At 36.5% G+C, this 21155-nt stretch overlaps 1 long non-coding RNA gene across 1 annotated transcript in view; it reads left to right on the forward strand.

The window, feature by feature from the left end:
* The window catches only part of LOC121105856, a 26007-nt gene extending 21342 nt beyond the window's left edge, over window positions 1–4665 (forward strand). Inside the window, exons 2-3 of the long non-coding RNA XR_005838616.1 lie at window positions 1471–1497; window positions 2606–4665. This is a non-coding gene — a long non-coding RNA (uncharacterized LOC121105856). The remainder of the gene's footprint in view (window positions 1–1470; window positions 1498–2605) is intronic.
* Window positions 4666–21155: the final 16490 nt, after the last annotated feature.

The following is a 21155-nucleotide window of genomic DNA, read 5'->3' on the forward strand; positions in this document are numbered from 1 at the left end:
ATAGGTCATATATATATATAAAATATATATATAAATATATATAAATATACACATATAAATATATATGTATATATGTATATATATACTATATATGTTTATATATAAATATATACTATATATTTATATATAAATATATATATGTTTATATATATATATATGAAATTAGGTTATAACCTAATTATAGAGGTTTAGTACTAGTTTTCCTTAAACATATTTTTCATATTTCAAGTTCACTGCTGCCAAAAGAGTCTACAGCAAAATTAACAAAAGCTTTACCAACAACAAAATAAATATTTGTAATTTAAAGTATTCAATAAATGATGAAACTACTATAGCAAGAGATTTTAAAGTACTCTCTTTAAAAACATAGGCAGTAATCTCTTGGTCATTGTCCTTAGCAACATATTTATGGATATTTCTCCTCAGGCAAGAGAAACATAAGCAAAACTAACTAGTGGTACTACAGCAAGATAAAAGGCTTTTTCACAACAAAGGACGCCATCAATGAAGTGAAATGGCAAACTAGCAAATGGAAGAAGATATCTGCAAATAATATCTCTTTCATAAGTTGTAAATATTCAAAATATATAAATAACTTATGCAGTACAACACAATGAAAAGACAAATAATCTGATTTAAAAATGGGCAGAGGACCTGAAGAGAGATTTTTCCAAAGAAGACCTACAGATGGCCAACAGATCACAAAAAGTTTCTCAACATTGCTAATCCTCAGGGAAATGTAAATTAAGACCATAAAGAGAAATCACCTTATACCATTTCAGAATGGCTAGAATCAAAAAGACAAGAAATAAGAAGTGTTGGTGAGGATGTGGAGAAAAGAGAACCCTCATGCACTATTGGTAAGAAGGTAAATTCACACTGTGAAAAACAGTATGGAGGTTTCTCAAAAATTAAAAATAGAAATACCATATGATCCAATTATTCCATTACTGGGTATTGACCCAAAGAAAACGAAAACACTAACTTGAAAAGATACCTGTACTTCTATGTTTATTTGAGCATTATTTATAATAGCCAAGATATGGTAACAACCCAAGTGTCCATTGATAAAAGCATGGATAAAGAAGATAAGGTACATATGTACAATGGAGTATCACTCAGCCATTAAAAAGAATGAGATCTTGCTATTTGCAACAACATGGATGGACCTAGAGAGCGTTATGCTACGTGAAATAAGTCAGACAGTGAAAGACAAATACCGTATGATTTCATTTATGTGTAGAATCTAAAAAAACCCCAAACAAACACAAACAACAACAAAAACCCAGACTCTTAAACACAGAGAACTGGTGGTTGCCAGAGGAGTGATGGTGGGGGGAAGGGAAGGCATGGATGAAATAGGTGAAGGGAATTAAGAGATACAAACTTATAGTTATAAAATGAGTAAGTCATGGAGATGGAAGCTACAGCATAGAGAATATAGTCAATGATATTATAATCTCATTGCAGGATGACTGATGGTGATTACACATCGTGGTAAGCATTGAAAATCATCAAATTCATGTGTTGTACACCTGAAACTAATATAACATTGTCTATTAATTTATACTTCCATTTAGAAATGAAAAAAAATAAGCACTGTCTTTGTACTACGGAAGTATTATGTATATCTAACCTTAAAATTTTCCATATTTCCTGTTGACCCTGCAGACTGTTGACTGGTAGCTTCATGTGTCTTCCAAGTGTCTGGCAGAGGCTACAGCTTCTCCCATCACCACCTGAAACTGCAAACAGTGGACTGTCCATAGCCACTCAGGTTCAAGCGTACTTGGTTTTATCAGTGAACACCCCCATGCAGTCCTTGAAAGGAAGGTATTAGTTACATTGAATCTGAAAAGGCATAGGGAAAGGTAGGCAGTTATTAAAGGTTGTTTTAAAGGTATAACCATGTTCCTGACAGACGGTGACAAAAGCTGCAAATACAAAGAGTAGATCTAACCAACTCATCCCTGATTATTTTGATATAAATATTAATACTAATGCATTAAATAGAAATGAAAAATCCTGGACAAATGCTAAGTGGGTGTAAATGCAGCCTGTTTCAGCTAACCTGAGATGGACGGACGGACGGGCGGACGGACACACACACACAAGAGCAATAGGCTTTTAATTGAATTGGCCTCCCTCAACCCATTCTTCCTTCCATTCTAAGCCTTTCTCCAAAAGAAAGGAGAAAAACCGAAAAGAATCAAAAGGGTAAACTGTAATAAAATGTCTCTTGTACTGATCAGATGAAGATTTGCCTTGAACCCAGAAAAATCATGTATTTATTCTGTGGGTTTAGTATATTCTTATGGTAAAAAGCTACGTATCAGTTTTTCAGGCTTGCTGGCACGAGCCATTATAATCATCCATCTAATGTCTTTGGCTCACAATAACTATCTGATTATAATATTGCTTCCCACACATATTTGCCCCAGGAAAAGAATGTGCTGATCAGCAAACATGAGTATCCTTTCTTCTCAATAACGTAATTCTCATTCTGAAATAACAAATTGCCTTCCTGGTTTTATAAACAGTCTAACAAAAACACTTTGAATGTATCTTCCTTTTGGATATTGCCCTGTATCTTTTTCCGTTACAGTCTATTCTAGGAAGAATAGTCTTCGCCTCTGATTCAACATCAATTCATTCATTCAACAAACGTTTGTAGAGAACTTAATACACGAAGGAAGAAGCTTCTACTTCTACATTTAGTGAACTGTCAAAATAGGACCAAGTTCTGTGTACTTTTCACTCTATTACAACTTCTTTAGATTCGGAAATCTTTTCAAGTCATGCAAAGAAAGTGAATAGAGAGTTCAATTACTTGAATACTTAAAATTTTTACATTTAGTTCAATGACTTATTGAACGTTACTGAAATTATAATTTTAAATGAAGAAATTAACCAGAAAAATCGATCGCTAATAATCACTTGATATATTTTTCTATTTTCCTTTAAATTTTCCAACCTACAGTACTATGTAAATAAAAATCTCATTTCCACCCAATTCTGAACTATGTCTCTTTGTTTAAACTGACTCACTCAATGACCCAATTGTAATACATTGATGCTGAAGAAAATCCAAGATATAAAAAGTAAAGTCGAATGTGATTTGGCTACATTTCTTTGGAATTTATTTTCTTCCCATACCACCTGGGACTTTTAAACCTTCAAGCACACTAGGTTTTTAATCCCTTCTGCATTTCTGCTCAAACTCAGCATGCATGCAAATAACCCAAGTATCTTGTTAAATTAAAATTATGATTCAGCAAGTCTGGGGTGGAGTCTGAGATTCTAGGCTTCTGACAAGTTTCCAGGAGAGGTGAATACTGCTGATCCAGGGGCCACATTTGAGTAACAAGATCCTGGAAGACAGACCAAGCTATTAATAACTTGGCAAGTGTTATAATGAGAATTCTTACAAATAAGAATATGTGCAAATTGTGATAAATAATCTGGGTGATGTATAATGATTTGTCTTTAGGGCCTAAGCAGTGGGCCCAGCATTGCCCAGGGATGCAGAATCATAGACATGGGCCTGTTGTTTTAAAAACTGGGCATTAACCAAAATTACAAGAAACCAGTAAGTCAGTCATTCTAGGCAATAACAGGTATTTAGGTATGTGCGATTGTGTTAATTAGTATAAATGATAAATGTATAGCTTATCTAAGTTTCTTAGCTGCAAACACAAAACTCAGTTTGCATACCACGCTTGTGGAAATTCTTTTAAACACAGAAAACAGTCAAGAATTTGAGTCAAGATTTGAGTCAAGAATTAGTAATGTCCCGTGTGTGTGTTCTTGTGCCGTTATAAACTGTTTAACATATTACTATTAAGGTTTTTACTTTTCCACTGTAGTATAATTATTACATGTTGAAAAGAAAATTTCTATCGTGTAACATAATTTTTAAAAAATAACTGTGTCCTCTTTAAAATAAAATAACGAATCTAGTATAAAAGTACAAAATGTGAACTATCATGAGTGTAATGTTTCATGAATTGTTGATTGAAGTGTTCAGGATTTTTCAGACCGGGTACTGCTGCTTCTACTTCTCAGTACACCTTGAAATGCTCTGATATCGCCCTGCTGTGTTGAGAAAGGGGGCATTTAAGAAACTCAGTTATTCTATTTTTATGGTAATCAGAACCTCAATTTCAATCTGATTTTTTTAGTCAAAGCAGTCTCATTTACATGAGTACAATAAACGTTTTGAAGTGTGGCTAGGATCATTTCCATAATTCTATATTTCTTATCTTGCCTTAGTCTTCTTGAACCTGACATTTTGCTATAATTTGCAAAACTGAACTCCATTCAGAAATAAAAATCCTGGGTAGAAAAAGTGAAAATCAAGAAGACAGGCAGCACATTTAGTGTAGCTTTTCTCTTTCATCATTAACCCAATGGGCAGGAAGAAAAGCTGACAATGTAGTTCACCATAAGGGCGGGATTGATCAATTTGCTAGAAATAGACACCATTTTCATCCAAGTGTAGATTGGCTCCCACCAAGTACTGTGCGATTTCGTTTGGAAATGGACCCAGCTACAAGCAGCTACGCGCCTGAAGTCAAGCAGAGACACTGCACCGGCCATCACTCCCGGTTGGCGTCGGACACTCTTACAAACAGCATAATAGAAAGGTTGCAACTACTAACAGCAATACTCAAATGCTTTACAAATGTTTCTTTGAAAAAAAAATAAATGAATAAAATGTTTCTTTGCATTTGTGTGTTTTGCAACAACCTCTATACACTCTTTTTCGAAACAAGAGTCTTATTGTGTGTGTGTCTTGGCGTTCTAGAAGGCGTTTGTGTCATGTTCGATTATGAATGTGTTCACTTAATTGAGAGGACTGAATAAATCACATGCTCAGTTGATGAAAGCACTTTCTTGTTGAAAGGAGCAGATTGATGGGAAATACTTCAGTACGTCACTTATCTATGTTTTTCTGACTTTGAAATTGGTGTCAGGAGCTTCAGTTTATCTGCAGGAGCCACGTCCTTGTTTATCAGTTTTTTGGGTGGTTTTTTCCCTGATAAGGCAGTCTTACCAGATGAAGTCAAACACTATTTCCACGCAGCTTTTTCGTACACCCGGAAGAGCAAGCACTTAGGAAGGTGAAGTGAAAGTCGGCCTCCTGAAGCCACATCCTCAGTGGGGGACTTGCAGAGGGAGCACTTCTGTTCTGCAAATCGAAGCCGGACACTTAGCGCCCTCGGAGATAAAACGGCAGAACCTGCCGGTCGCGCGGCGTTCGAGACCACAGTCTATACCTGTCACTTACCGTTTTGTAAATGAACTAAAAATACAGGATGGATGGGTTGTGTGAAATCCATAATTTCTGTTAATGGTCTACTAAGGATCTGTGCGTTTAGGACACGGGCCGTTCAATGCCCCCCCACCCCCCACCCCGGGCCGCCATAAAGAGAGGTCTTAGAGCTTCTGTGTATTCCTTTTGTCCTAGTCTGACTTCAAAGTAAAATAATAAGTGTGCTTATTAAATTTAGTTTCTTTCCATAAAGACTCTCAGCACATGATTTTGCTTTCTAACTTCACACTTAACTCCCTGAAAACATCCATGTGTGCGTATTAGTGTTCTTTCTAGTTTCAGGGGCTGTGCTTATGTCCAAAATGAATGCTAATATAAATTGCTGTCTGGATTCTAGGGCCCCATCCTGCTCAGGAAAGTATCTTCACTATTCCTCTCTCTCTCTCTTCCTTCTGCCTTTCCCCTCTTTCCCTCTCTCCCTCTCTCCCTCCTTTCCTCCTTCCCTAACTCTCCATCCCTCTATCTCACCTCTGTCTTTCCCTCTGTCCTGTATTTTCAAATTCTTCAGTTCTACCTGCTTTCTTTTCAGACTCTTTCCTTTCAGAACATAAATACTCCCAGTCTCTTGTTCTAAAAATATTATCCTATAACTCTTCTTCTCTTTCCTGCCTTTCAAATCCAAACTTCTTGATAAAGTAGAGCACTCCCCACTCCATTTCCTCACCTCTAATTCAATCAAGGGCTTGCTGCAGCTTGGCCTCTGCTCACAGAACTCCTCAAGGCACCACAGATGTCAGTAACCCCCTCTCACTGAACAGTTTCCAGACAGGATTTCACTTGGAGAATGTAGCCTTTAATCGAGTTGACACTCCCCTTCCTATATGCATTCCTTCCTTGGCTTATCTTTTTCGTTTCTACACTTCCTTCTTTCTCTCATTAATTTTGAACCAAAAATATTTAAGTAAAATTATGTGCAATGTTGAGCAAATTCTTACATATAAAAAGAAAATAAATGCCAATCTGATTGTACAGAAAAAGGCATCAAATTGCCCAGACCCTAAAATTATGTATGAAAAGCAGTCATTATCTATACTTCAAATTTGCTAAGCACATAAAACTATAATTTTATCTTCATTTATCAGCATAGGAAAAACTACTTTGCTCTACGCACGAGTCATTGGGTGCTTGGACTGACCTGACCAGGAGAAACCACGAAGTAGGAAGATACAACACTAACTCTCTCAACATTGTATGACTGCAGAGAACAGGTGCCAGATTCTCAACTGTGTGTGTTTTCTGTTTCTCAAAGACAAAGATTAAAAGGTACTCCTCTGAAACCAGTTTTTTTAAAAGCAACTTAATCTTTCTGTTTCTGCTAAATTCTATATTCATTTTCACGGGCAAAGATGCATTGGTTTCTTAGGGCTGCTGTAACCAAGTACCCAAAACTGGGAGACTCAAAACAACAGAAATGTATCTCTCACAATACTGTAAGCCAGAAGCTCAACGTCAAGGAGTCAGCAGAGCCATATTCCCTCTGAAGACTTGAGGGAAGAGTCCTTCCTTATCAGGTCTAGCTCCTGGAGGTTGCCAGCAATCCTTGGAGGTCCTGGCTTGCACACCTGTCACTCTAATCTCTGCCTCTGTCTTCACATCCCTTTGCCCTTGTGTGTCTCTGTGTCCGAATTTCCCTCTTAAAAGGACACCAGATATATTGGATTTAATCCAGTATGACCTCACCTTCAGTTGATTACATCTGCAAAGACCTTATCTCCAAATAAGGCCACATTCACAGGTTGTAAAAGAAGATGTATTTTGGGGAAATGCTTTTCAGTCCAGTATAAATGGAAAACCCCAAATTGGTATTTTGGAAAATAAAAATAGAAAAGGAATTTATTATTGTTTTTAAATGATCATGTATTATGCGATTTTTCTTCCTTTGCAAACCTTACTAGAACAATAGTGAAGGAATAAAGCAATCAAAAGGAGATAGCATAAAAAACACCCCCCAAAAAATGAATAGGAAGCAGAGATAATATAGCTCTATTCTTCTTAAACGTGAAAATAATACTGTCCAATAGATATATGAATAGGATGCTGTAAAAAAGGAAAAATCGAGAACAAAATTATGATAGAAATAACATTAGAAAAGGATTGAAAGATAAGTCCCAGGACCAAAAGTAAAACAAAAAACAAAGAAGTAAAGAATAGGAAGTATAGAAAAGAAAATTAGTAGATAAGTCCATGGGGGTTTATAATCCACTTACTAAGAATTACAGACAGAGAAAACAGAAGAGAATGAACTATCAAGAAAACAATTTTTTTTAGACACGAGGGACATAAAGCCCCAAACTGGGTGTGTCCAGCACATGTAGCCGACAGAAAAAATGAAAGAAGACCCCGAAAAACACATGAAATGTGAAATTTCAAAATAACAGCTATAAAGTAGAAAACAAAATTTCCAGAGAAAAATCACAACAATCACCTATAAGAGATAGCAGCTCAGAATTGTATTAGCCTTCTCAGAACAATAGTGAATGACAGAAGACTTTGGAGAAGTATCTTAAAAATCCTTAATGTAAATGACATTTGATGAACAACTCTGTACTCAGCCAAGCTACTGATCAAGAATGAGAGTAAAATAAAGACATTTTTTAGGAATTCAAGGACTCAAACATATTTATGTACCTTCCAGGCACTCACTCATGGGAAGCTACTGGAGGATATGATGGAATGAACGATGGAGCAAATTGGGAAAGACAAGATGTAGGATATAGCAAGCAATGACTCAAACCCAGAAAAATGGCCAAATTTTTTGAGGCTGACTATGAAGGGAAGTGTCAGGACAACAGGCTGTCGGGGAGCCTCAGGACAACCAGTCCACACTGGATGAGGAGAACGGACACTTGCAGAGGGGTTCTTGATATATTACTGGTTCAAAGGAAAAGTCCAAATGGCATGAATTATTATGGAATAAAGGGATGTTCAGATGAATTGCAAATGGAAACAAAACTTGTTTTCGACAGCTGGCAGGAAATCAATTAAATCACTACCCTGAGAGACAGAATTTACTTCCCGCTCAGTTACCTGCAATTTACAAAGAGTTGCAATCAGCGCAAAGAAAAGTAAAAGAGCTAGAATAGGATAACCTAAGGGGTTTATTATAAAAGATGCACACTTTTCCACGGAAACACAGGAAAAAAAATTTTCTGCCATTAAACAATGAATACGTTAACTTTGTGAAGTAGGTGTTCTTTGCCGAGGAAGAAACTCAAGCTAACAAACTGGTTATGTAATTTATATTTCCACAGTCAGCAAAGCCATAATGAGTACTGTAAATTGTACATACCTACGTGTGTGTGTATGTGTGTGTGTTTTCATGATTCTCCCTTGATAGTCCTAACTGTGATTTTCTTTTTTAAAATTTCAAAAGATAATAACATGTTCCTGTGTCTTATTTTTTTTCAAAGTTGATATTGACAACTTATCGCCTAGGACCCACTTGAAGTAAAATAATTTCACTTTTCAGGGTCTTTACCTACAGTGAATATGGCCAAATTTTTTCTAGTTGCTTCTCAAAAGGGGAGGCAATTTCAGGACAGCCAGGGAAGGAGCTTGGACATCTGTCAGTCCATAAAGGGCATGAGAGGACACAAAGAATTCCACCTCTTTCCCAAAAGAATGGCAGTCCTTTTTGTATGTGGGTGTGTGTTTCCTCGTGTATAATATCCATGTTTTCCCTTTTTTCCCCATGTCTTTGTAAATTTCGTCTCCTCCACTGTGTTTTCTCTCACTAGTCTGATTCTGATGTCCTAGCTCTGGTCTGAACCTGGCTGTACTTTGCTAACTTTGGGTACAGACTTGCTGTAACTAGTTTATACAAAGGAGGCAAGGGCCAGAGGGACCGTGCTGGTCTCTCTCACCCTTGCTCAATTTAGTTCTGGTGATATTTATAATTATCAGGCAATCTTTACAACAGCCAGTAGGGTCAAATGGCATCCGTCCAACCTATACCCTTCCCTAGGAAGCCACAGAAGCTCCTCCATACTCATACAGTGTGCTGTGGTGGGGGGCTGTTGGGATAACCAGGTGTTTGTAGTAAGTTAGACTCTAAAACTATGACAACCATAAAAAAAAAAACCCATTATGTTTATTTTTTATTTTAAATATTTTTATTTATTTATTTGAGAGAGAGAGAGAGAGAGCACAAGCAGGGTGAGCAGCAGGCAGAGGGAGAGGGAGAAGCAGGCTCCCAGCTAAGCAGGGACCCCCCGATGTGGGACTCAATCCCAGGAACCCTGGGATCATGACCTGAGCCACCCAGGTGCCCCAAGAGTATGTTTTTTAAAGGATGTTAAAGATCCTTTGAAAGAAAGGGAAGCAAGGGGTGCCTGGGTGGCTCAGTTGGTTAAGCATCTGACTGTTGATTGCGGCTCAGGTCATGATCTCAGGGTCCTGAGATCAAGCCCCATGTTGGGCTCTGCGCTCAGGACAGAAGTCGGGTTGAGATTCTCTCTCTCCCTGTGCCCATCCCCCCACTTGTGTGTGTGTGCTTTTTGTAAATGGATAAAATCTAAAAAGAAAAAAAGAAAAAGAGAAAAGAAAGAGAGAAACAAAGAGAGAGAGAGAAGCAAGGGTATGTATGGTCAATTTTGTCCTCAAGTTTTCCTGTTTAGTCCTTCCAGAGAGTTACTGTGCATCTATTACATGCTAAAGTCATAGTTTTATCAGGTGACTCAGAGTTATTAGCATCTTGGGAAATAAGTTCGTATGAATCACCAGAGAAAAATAAAATGAAATGTAGAAGTTTTAATTGGCACTTTCTAAAAATTTGCCAAGATTATATCATTTGTCTGTAATATGCAGTCATGGTAAAGAGAGTTGGGTGATTTCAGGAGATAATGTCCTCAGACTCCTACATTCAGCTATTTACTTCTGTTCGTCAAGGCAGCTGCCGGGATAGCAGGAAGATACGACCACATAATGGACACTGCTTCTCTTCACAGACTCTATGAGCTCAGTATCCTTACACTGTGACAGTATTAACCGCAAATATTTAACAATTGTATTAGTTGTTTAAGAATGGGATGGTAGCTTTCAATAGTCAACATCAGTTTCGGAAAATCTTTTAGTTACCTGAGGAGCTACTGGATAGATACCCCAGATTCGGGGTTAGCGGGTGCTGTCGGCAGCTTCGAAGCTGACCGCCCGCGAGCGACACCGGGTATTTTGCCATGATGCCGTCTCCTCCCCATGAGGGTGGGCTGGACTTAATGACACACTTTTAGTGATTAAAATATGGAAGACATAACGATACGGCATGACTGCGACGGGGTTTTGCAAAGACTGTGGCTTCTTTCTTGGGTGCCCACTCTCTCTCATATTACTCGTTCTTGGGAAGCAAGCTACCAGATTATGAGCAATACTATGGGGAGGTCTATATAGTGAGGAAATGACGTCCGGTCAACAGCCAGAGAGAAACCGCAGCTTGCAAACATGGAGATGAACTTGGAATTGGACTCCTCAACCCTGGTTGGTTCTTGAGAGGACTACAGCTAACAAGCTTAATGACAACTCCTGGGGTAGGACCTAAGTCAGAGTCACCCAGCGGAGCCGCTCCTGGAGTCCTGACCCTCAGAGACAGAGATATTCATCAATGTTTGTTACTTTTTAACTGCTAAATTTTGGGATTACATGTCATGCAGTAATAGATAACTGAGTACCTTGCGCTATGACAATATTATCTTGAATATTTAAAAAAATAATCAGATGGCAGCTTATTAGACATCAGTTGTCCAGTAAGATAGTATCTTATTAGTCAACATCAGTTGCTATAATTTCCTTGTTAGATTTGGAAAATCCTTAATCTATTTAAAGGAATACCTCATAAATATCTTGGACGTTAGATCTATTTGGAAAGTATAACAACTCATCTATTTACAACTTTCCATCAAACTTCCGTAGGTATATTCTCATATGCCAGAGAAAAAGGGCATCAACTCTACCTGATATTAAGAAATTGTATAATTTTACTTAAGCTCATATTTGGAGAATAGATTCAGGCCTTAAAACAGCATATTTATAAGAAAGGTGTTTTCTTAATTTGGGTATCAAAGGGTTGATAGCTTTGAAGATAATTTCACCCTCTTTACTTTTGAGGTGGGTCCATTTATATTCAATTTTGGGTCACTTCCGATGGATGAATTAAGGAGGGTTGCTTTAAAGAATTTTTAAATATTATATGTAATCCCATTCCTAACTTTCTGTAAGTAATCATGTAGGGAAAGAAAGTATTTTGAACTAAGTGATATGCCACAGTTTAAAAATGCTTATCTTATTACATATATTCAAGTCATTTAGGTTTCCAGTTCATAAATACTTTGATTATTGATCAGTGATGGTTCAGCTGTAACAGCCAGATTTATATTGATAATGGTAAATATTTTGCTTTATCATTTCTTTCATATATTGTATTACTTTATTTTGGTGTGAGTTTAACTAATGCCAGGCAAAAAATATACTCATTTTAGAATCATAAATGCCAATATCTCAATTCAATATGTGACTTAAAAAAAATAAAGGAATTTAAATTAGAGATCAATTATATCATTTGAGTTTTTCACACAAAACAGTGGCATCTAGTGGTCTATAAAAATCCTCCTGTTTCTAACTTGTCTTTGCTATTACTTTGAATCAGGCATTATTTGTCTATAGTTGGTTCAATGGCTAGTGAGGTTTACTAGGATCTCCTGCTATAGAGATTCAGACTTTCATAATATTAAATTGATCTTTTATCTAGTAGTTGTGCGTGTAACTTGATGTCCACGGTGCTGTTCTTTCTAAAGGAGTTACTCTAGTAGAGATCTTTATATGTGGATGATGCTAATACTCATTAACTGCTACAAAAATAAATTACTTTTAAGACATCAAATGAAAGACTACCTTAGACCAGAGGGCTATAAAAAGAGATTCACCTTTGGAGGCAATAAAATTCGCCTTTTTATCGCTAAGGCGGAAATCAGTAATGTAAGCTATTTTATCACCACTTGGCATAAATAATATGGATATGCTTTCACTTACTGACTAGTAGTCTGGACACGTGACCACAACATATTTATGTTTTCAACTTTCTTAAACAGAGCTCATTATAAGAAAGATACTGACATTATCTGTAACTTATTATGACCAAGTACAGCATGCACCAATTTGCTTTAAGAAAGGTAAATAAAATATTGTCATTTATACGTAAATGCATTAATTTGTAAAAATAGAATATATTTTTCTTTCAAACTGATACTTGTTTATGTATTTATCTGCATGACCAATAGAAGATAACGTGAGACTGCTTAAAAGTTTTAAATACAGGGATTCCATTTTTGTTTGACAACGTTCTGTTCACTCATATGAATGCTACATGTAAAACTCAGATATCGCTATCACTGTGCTCCAACTCTAAAAACAATTTTAAATAATTCTAACTGAAAAGGAACTCAGAGGTGTGTTGGATGACAATAATTAGCTTAAACAAATTCATATTCACATTTAGCTCCATATTTACTGTATGAAACAAGAACTCTGTAATATTCTCCTTGATCTGGAGGCTGCTTACATGGTATAAATTCGATGTGCTCTACACCCATGGCTTGCATATGCATTTATGCATAACATGTATATTACATGTAAATAACATTTACATTGAAAAAACTAGGGGATACAGAAATTGATCATTTTTTTAAGAAAGTTCTTGATATTACATAAGCACTACTTGAAACTTGCAGTCCTAATGGTGATTTTTAATTGAAAGAATTATTACAGTCTCTTTTTAAAACATCAAAATTTTCATGTCAGTTTAATTCACCTATTTTATTAATTTTTTAAAGATTTTTTATTTTAGAGAGTGAGTGAGTATGAGCAGATAGGGCGGGGCAGAGGGAGAAGGAGAGAGAGAATCCCAACAGGCTTCATACTCAGTGCAGAGCCCAACCAGGGGCTTGATCTCAGGACCCCGAGATCACAATTTGAGCAGAAACCAAGAGTTGACGCTTAAGGACTGAGCCACCCAGGCACCCCTGGTATCAGTATAATTTAAACAGATACTTTATTCAGTTGACCCTTGAACATGGGTTTGAACTGCATGGGTACATGCCATTTGTGAATGTTTTGCAGTACTGTAAATGTATTTTCTCTTCTTTATGATTTTCTTAACATCTCCTATTCTCTAGCCTACTATATTGTATGAGTATAGTATGTAATACATGCAATACAATAAATGTATTCATTGTTTATGTTATTGGTAAGGTTTCTGGTCAATAGCAGGCTATTAGTAGGTAAGTATTTGAGGAGTCAAAAGTTACGCATGGATTCTTCATGGGGGAGATGCCCCAACCCCCATGTTGTTCAAGGGTCAACTGTATTTGTTTTCATACTTCCCATATAGAGAATAACTCAATTGCTTATATTAAAAATAACTTATAGATCTTTTAACATTAATCTATCCCTAGAATTTAGAGTTATTCATTTAGGTAACTAACACCAGACCATAACCAAAGTTTAAGTTATCTTTAAGGCAAGTCATTACTCGGTAGTAGCCAAAAATAATATTTAATGCCAAAACAAGTTTTCTAACAGTGATAAATCTGTGTAGATCTCACAACTAATTCATATAAAAATATTTTTTCTCTTTAGTTGGTACTAAAAATAGGAGAAACAGAAACGAAAAAAATCCTTGGTGCAGGAATTCAAACTAAACCGTATGGGGTAAAGTGTTACTTTATGATTAGATATTAAAAACTCATATAATTCATCTTAGTCATTAACATTCTAAACTTCAAACAGATTGAAAGGTATAATTAGAAAAAAGTATAGTATCAGGTAGTTTCTAATTTGGGATAAATAATTCAGGAAATGAGTCAAACTATGAGCAGTAAATATTCCTAAAATAATGAACTGATGGTCTGAAATGCCTATTTTCATACCATTCCACAATTATAAGCCAATTATTAATTGTATATCCATTTTTAAATTAGTAATTAAGAAATAATACTGCTCTATGATTCTTTTTTTCTTCTAATTAAAAAAGTACCTAAAATTACTCTAATATTGGAACATAGGCGGTACTCCTCCCTGAGAGGAAACATTAATTCTATTGGTGTTTAAGAGACATTAACCTTCAAATCTGCTGATGTAGGTATATGGGGTTTATCAAACATTTTCACATGCCTCCTCTGAGTTTCCTGGCCTTGGCAAGCTTTCAGACCCACCATAGCCATCACTGCAAAATGTGGGGTCTGGCTCCCTGACAGGCTGCCATAGGGACTAGGTAATATGACATGGAGGTGCAGTGTCTATTCTTCTCATGGGGCAAACTGTGCCTAATGATTGGTAAGAGATACAAAGAAGACAGCAGATCATTTCCTCTCTATTCTTCCTGCCAACGGCCTGTTCCATTACATAGGATTTCCAAACATGTCCTTGCAAGGCTTGTCAGAGAGCGGCAGCCAGCACAGCAACACATCACCTTTTATTTTCTTCCCAACTTTCTCTTTCTCTCCCTCATGGTGCCCTGGGATTGTTAACATGCTAACATATAGGTATTGTCTCCCTCTCCCTCTCGGTGCCCTGGGATTGTTAACACGTTAACATATAGGTATTGTCTCAAGATCTTTTTTTCTTTTTTTCTAAAGAACCCAAACTAAGAAAGGAATTCTTTGAGTTCAAGTTATATAAGAACATAATGATATTACTAATGTAATCCATAAAAATAATATCCTTATTAGTGAAATGAATCTTTAGCTTTAATATATAACTATATTTAAATTGCAACCTTCACTTTCTTCAAATATACCTTCATAGAGTTGGCATTTATCAAGCTGGGTTGGAACATTTAAACTTGAGGTGACTATCAGACATCTAAGTAGAGATATAGAGAAGGCTGTTGGTTAGGAGTTTGGATTTCAGAAGAGAGGTCCAGGATGGAGATATAAATATAGGAATCATAGCTTATAGATTGTATATCATATGATGAGATTGAAAGAGATTTTCTAAGGACTAAGATTGATAAAGGGAGAAGATCCCAAAAGGACCAAGCTCTAGAAAACGCTCACATTCTAAGTCAGGATATGAAGAGGAAACAGTAAATAGACTGAGATACTGTCCAGAGAGGTAAGAGAATAACCCAGGGAGTGTAATGTTTTGGATGCTAAGAGAAAAAAAAGAGTGTTTAAAATGGAAGAAAGTCAGCTAATGGGTTTAAGGATATTAAGAGTCAAGCAAGAAAAAAAAAGGGGGGGGGACTGAGAATACAGACAGAATATTACAATGTGAAGTATGACAGTGAAGAAGAGATTTTGTACAGTGAAGGGGATGAAAAGTTGATTAGAATAGATTCAAGAGAGTATGAGAGGAGGAAATGTAGCTACATAGAGAGCTTATTCAAAGAATTTTGGTATAGAGGGAAAGAAAGAAATACACTGTCAACAGGAGGCCATGATGCTACAATGAGGTTTTTTCAAGAATAATTTTGAAAAACCAGTATTGTTATATTCTAAAAGGGATGACCTAAAAGAGAAATTAAAATGGATGATTCAAGGAAGAAAGAGTACTGTCTCTGAGGATGTGAGAGGAGATGGCATCAAGAGAACAATCGAAACCTGGCCCTCCATAACATAATGAACAGTTCACCCACACTAATAGGAATGAATACAAAGATTCAGATAGGTTTATACTTTACTGTTGTAAGCCAATGCTCCATCTTTTCTGGTTGCTTTTATTTTCTTAATGAAATAAACTCTAAGAGAGTGAGGATAAAAAAAGAATTGTAAAAAGCTTGAGAAGAGAGCAGAAAGGCAGAAATAATGTCTAGGTAAGAGAATGGTTTATGGATTTACAATATAGTTATTAACATTAAGGATGATTCGGGTTATGATTATGAACTTAAAGTGATACAAGGAAGTATGACTATGTTTTTCTTTAGTTATGCTCAGCTATGGATGGAATTACACACAAGGAGTAGGCAGATAATTGGTTTTAAGTAAGGTTATGGATTGGCAATACAAATAAAACAAATGAGAAAAGGATAGGGAATTGAGGATATAGACCAAAAAGTAATTATAATGAGCGAGCGTATGATTTAAGCTAGGCAAAGAGAAAAGACATAGGGAAGGTGGGAGACAAAGAGGATGGTATGCTCAATACATTGTAGGTGCTGGTGAAAGCAAATACTTGTGGGGTTTAAGGAATGATTAGGAAGGATTTGGGGTAGTATTGAAGAGACAGAGAAAGACTATATAGGAGTTGTAATTACTGGTATTGACAAGGTCATAGTAGTGAGTGGCTGAGGACGATGCAAAGGATCATTGGTAGGAGGTCCAGGAATTAAAAGCTCAGGGAGTTAAAAGGATCATCTATATGGATATTGCAATCAACAAAAAAATGTAACGGGACTGATGTCGGAGAGCATGACAATGACCAAAAGAGCCAGTGATCCTTATTGAAAGAATAAGGGGGGATGACCTGACCCTGGGAATTACAGATAGATGACGGTAGCAAGGACAGATAATGGGTGACACAAACTGATAACACAAATTCGAAAGCTGGGGACTTTCAGGGAAGAGAAGAGGAGAATGGACTGGAAAAGGCAAAGAGGAGGAAGGAGGATACCTATGACTTCTCTAGGCCCAATTTAAGAAGAGAGTGGAAATGAAATTGGCCATCATTTGAGAAGACGGTAAGTCCTCAGGAAAAAACAAACAAATAGGTTTCCATTAAAGCTAGATGGTACAGTGAGGGTTCAGAAGAGACCAGGGCTATAGAAGAATTTGCTAATAACCTACCATGAATTTCAGTGGTCACAGTGAGAAGAGATGGGAAGAGTGGAATATGAGGTCAGAAAAGGTGTTTGAGGGGCGCCTGGGTGGCTCAGTCATTAAGCGTCTGCCTTCGGCTCAGGGCATGATCCCAGCGTTATGGGATGCAGCCCCACATCCGGCTCCCTGCTCCACTGGGAGCCTGCTTCTTCCTCTCCCACTCCTCCTCCTTGTGTTCCCTCTCTCGCTGGCTATCTCTCTCTCTGTCAAATAAATAAATAAATCTTAAAAAAAAAAAAAGGTGTTTGACATCAACTGGTCGAAGAAGATTAGAGTTTAGTCTTAATATTTCCAAGGCAGAGGGTGGTAGCCAGGCTGTGAGTGGGAGTGGGAGGTCTTGTGAGGAATAGGACTCACTCCGGGCTGCCACATTTCTCCTGCCACAGCAAAGCAGATTTCTGCAGGTCAGAGTCTTATTCCTAGGGCAATCTATCCCTTCTTGACTTCTGAAGGAGGCCCAGGAAACAACACAATACGCACAAGAAAACCAGGAACTTGTTTGTGTCATGAGTTTAACAAGCTTTTCCTTTTCTATTTCATAGTTATTATTTTCATCCGCCAAAGTCTAGAAAGTTGGATGGCAGCTCTCTTTTCTTCTCATCCCTGGTGATCTTTATTATGAATGTAGGAATGTATGCCATCATGAAATTATGATTTAATAAAAATTCAGAGTATCTTTTGGAATTTATTATACCAGCATTATAATTTCAATTAGTTTTGACTGAACTTTTAATAAATATGTCTGTTGGAGTCAATTTTCTCTCTTGAAATTGATATGAAGTACCCATTATATGCTATTCATGTGGCCACAAACTCGGATAGACTGAAGGAACTCACAGTCTAATAAGATTACACTCGAAAAATAATTTCATTTCCCCTATGACATGATGGAGCTACATACAAGAGTCTGTGGGGGGTGGAGAGGTAAAGATGGGTAACTCAATTTGAGATGCTTTATTTGAATCTCTGTAACAAGAGTTCTCACACTGTTTTCTGCCCTGGCTCATTTGACAAATGCAACATGCTCTTTTTCTATGGCAGTGGGTTTCTATTACAATACTTTTCAGTTAAGTGTGTGGAATGATGCGTCATTCTACAGGCAATGGGTCAGAATGGCCAAGTATAGAGGGTGCTTAGATAGTTGGAAAAGCCTTCACCTCTCAGATGAGTATCTTCCATTCTAGAGACAGTTTTCTCCCACCCTGTGAGAATCTGCTTTGTAGGATAAGTAATCTTAATTAGAATTAGGAAAGTGCATTTTTAGGGGTATGATTTGTGCAAAAAAAAAAGAAGCCAGAGGTGTGGGGGGCACAGGTTGGGAGTGGGCTATGGCAAGACATGAGGTATGAGAAATAGGCAGACAATAGAACATGCAATAAATTATCTGGTTAAGGGGTGCCTGGGTGGCTCAGTCTGTTAAGTGTCTGCCTTCGGCTCAGGTCATGATCCCAGGGTCCTAGGATCAAGTCCCGCATCAGGCTCCTCCCTCAGCAGGGAGTCAGCTTCTCCCTCTCACTCTGCCTGCTGCTACCCCTGGCTTGTGCTCTCAATCTCTCTGACAAATAAATAAATAAAATCTTTAAAAAAAATTATGTGGTTAAGAAGGTTTGGTTTAATTTTTCTGAAGGTTATCAGGAATTATTGATGATTTTAAAATAATGGCATGATATAATCAGGCATAAATTCTCAAAAGCTCATTCTGGTCATAGAGTAAGGATGAATTAGAGAACGCTTAGACTAGAAATTGGAAGACTAGTTGAAGATATTGCCCATCCAAGCAACAGTAACAGACTAATGTAAGGCAGTGCTAACAGAAATTGAGAAAGAATGGATTTGAAAACACACAGGAAGGAGACTGAGGGAGTGATGGCTTAGACATGTGGGCACTGAAGAGAGAGGCAACTTAGTATTTTTGAAGGTCTACTATGTGTTTCATGTTAGGCACTTTTATTTATGTTATCATTTATTCACACAAAGCAGAGAATTTAGTGCTGCCCCATTTTGACAGAAGAGAAAATTGAAGATCAAAGAATATATTTTACATGCCAAAGATTATCAATTAAGTAGCAGGAGAGCTAGAATCAAGCCAGGTTGTTTTGGTTTCAAATTACACTCTTTTCCCCACCGTATGATAATTCTTCCAAAATTACAAAATAACATTAAGACTATCAGATCTCTAACTCGGCCAGTTTAGAGAAATGGTGGGGCCATCAATAAAAGTATGCAGTATTGGGCAGAGGGAAAAGATAACGTGTGCAGTTCTGTATACCATGAGCTTGAGGATCTGTGACTTCCCCAATCATATATAGAGAGAGATGGCATTTGCACATGCAACTCCAAAGATCAAAAGATACATACTCTGGGTAAAGATATACACTTAAAGTTATTCATCTACTATTTCAGTGAGCGGGCATAAAATGATAAAAGGACCTAGACAGAAATTTGGAGAATAACACCCTTTGACAGAAGCAAAATGACCCACAAGGAGACCAAGACTAATCAAATAGGCAGGAGGACAAGTAAAAGAAATTATTTTTATAAATAGAAGAGAGAAAAGAGTTTCAGGAGGACTTAATTGTTCACAGGGACAAAATGCAACAGTACATACAAGAAATGTGAGGATCAAAATATATTCTTTGGCATTGGAAATTAGGTCATTAGCGGCCCTAGTGAGAAGCAGTTTATTGGAAAGATGAAGGTAAAAAAGAATTTTAGAATTTATCATGACTACTTTTCCCAAAACAGTAAACACAGCATGGATAACAATTGGATAATACAGGTATGTGGTGGTGTTATATGTTACAGGAAGGCTACTCATCAGAAATCACACTCCCATAATACCTAATTAAATATAACAACAACAACAAAAAAAACCAGGAAAAAAAGAAAAAGAGACATCCAGCAGAAAAATGGTCAAAGAACAAGAGGTGACAATTCACACACACACATAAAAGAGAGAGATACAAATTTAAATTTAAGGAAAGCACGTTGAATCTTTTTGAATCTTTTTGGTAAGTAAAATATTACAAAGTAAACCACAATGAGTTTCTCATTGTTGGCAAACAAATTAACAGAAATGTTTAAAACAGGAGCTTAGTTGGTTAATTGCCTAACTCTTGATTTCGGTTCAGGTCATGATCTCAGGGTCATGAGATCCAGCCCTCTGTTGGGCTCTGTGCTCAGTGGGGAGTCTGCTTGAGAGTCTCTCTCTCTTCCTCTCCCTCTGTTCTCTCCCTCTCCCTGCATGTTTTCTCTCTTTCTTTAAATGAAAAATCAATAAATCTTAAAAAAAAAAAAAAAGAAATGTTTAAAATAATAATAACCTGACACTGAGATGAAATGAAAGTTAGTATAACTTTCCCAGAGGACATTTGGGCAATATGTACAGTAATGTAAATTTCCAAATGTAAATTTACTTTGATTCAGATATTTCATTTTTAGAAATTTGTCTTAAATATAAACATATGCACATAAACATGAACAAATATTTAGCTGTGCAATTTTAGCTCTTGTAGCCTATATTAATAAAACTGTTATAATTAGAATATCATCATTTCAGTAATGGTTCGTTAAACCAATCTTGCTTAAAAACAACTACCACAAACCTATTTAATAATGTGGTTTTGATTAAATAATTTATGGCATACCCATGAGATAAAATAAAATGCATATACTAAAATTCCTTTATATTATATAGCATATAGAACGGTTAATAATATTTGGGTACTCAAATGTTCATTAAAATAAAATGAATATAAAAAAGTCACAAAGCAGCATGCAGAAAATTGTCCCATTCACATGCACAGAATGGAAATAAAGACCCCCAAATTAGTAGTAATTATCTCTGAAAAAAAAAAAATTCTTGCTTGTGAAGGGAAAGGCATTTGAAGGAAAATTTAGGGTCATGAGACATTTTATATTTGTAGATAAGAGAACTTTATATATTATTTTATTTATAGTTAATTTGATCAAGGACTTACTATTTATCAGACGTTGTGCTGGCACTTTACTAACTT

The sequence above is a fragment of the Ursus maritimus genome, unplaced genomic scaffold (assembly GCF_017311325.1).
Source record: "Ursus maritimus isolate PB19 unplaced genomic scaffold, ASM1731132v1 scaffold_3, whole genome shotgun sequence".
Classification (NCBI taxonomy): Eukaryota; Metazoa; Chordata; class Mammalia; order Carnivora; family Ursidae; genus Ursus; species Ursus maritimus.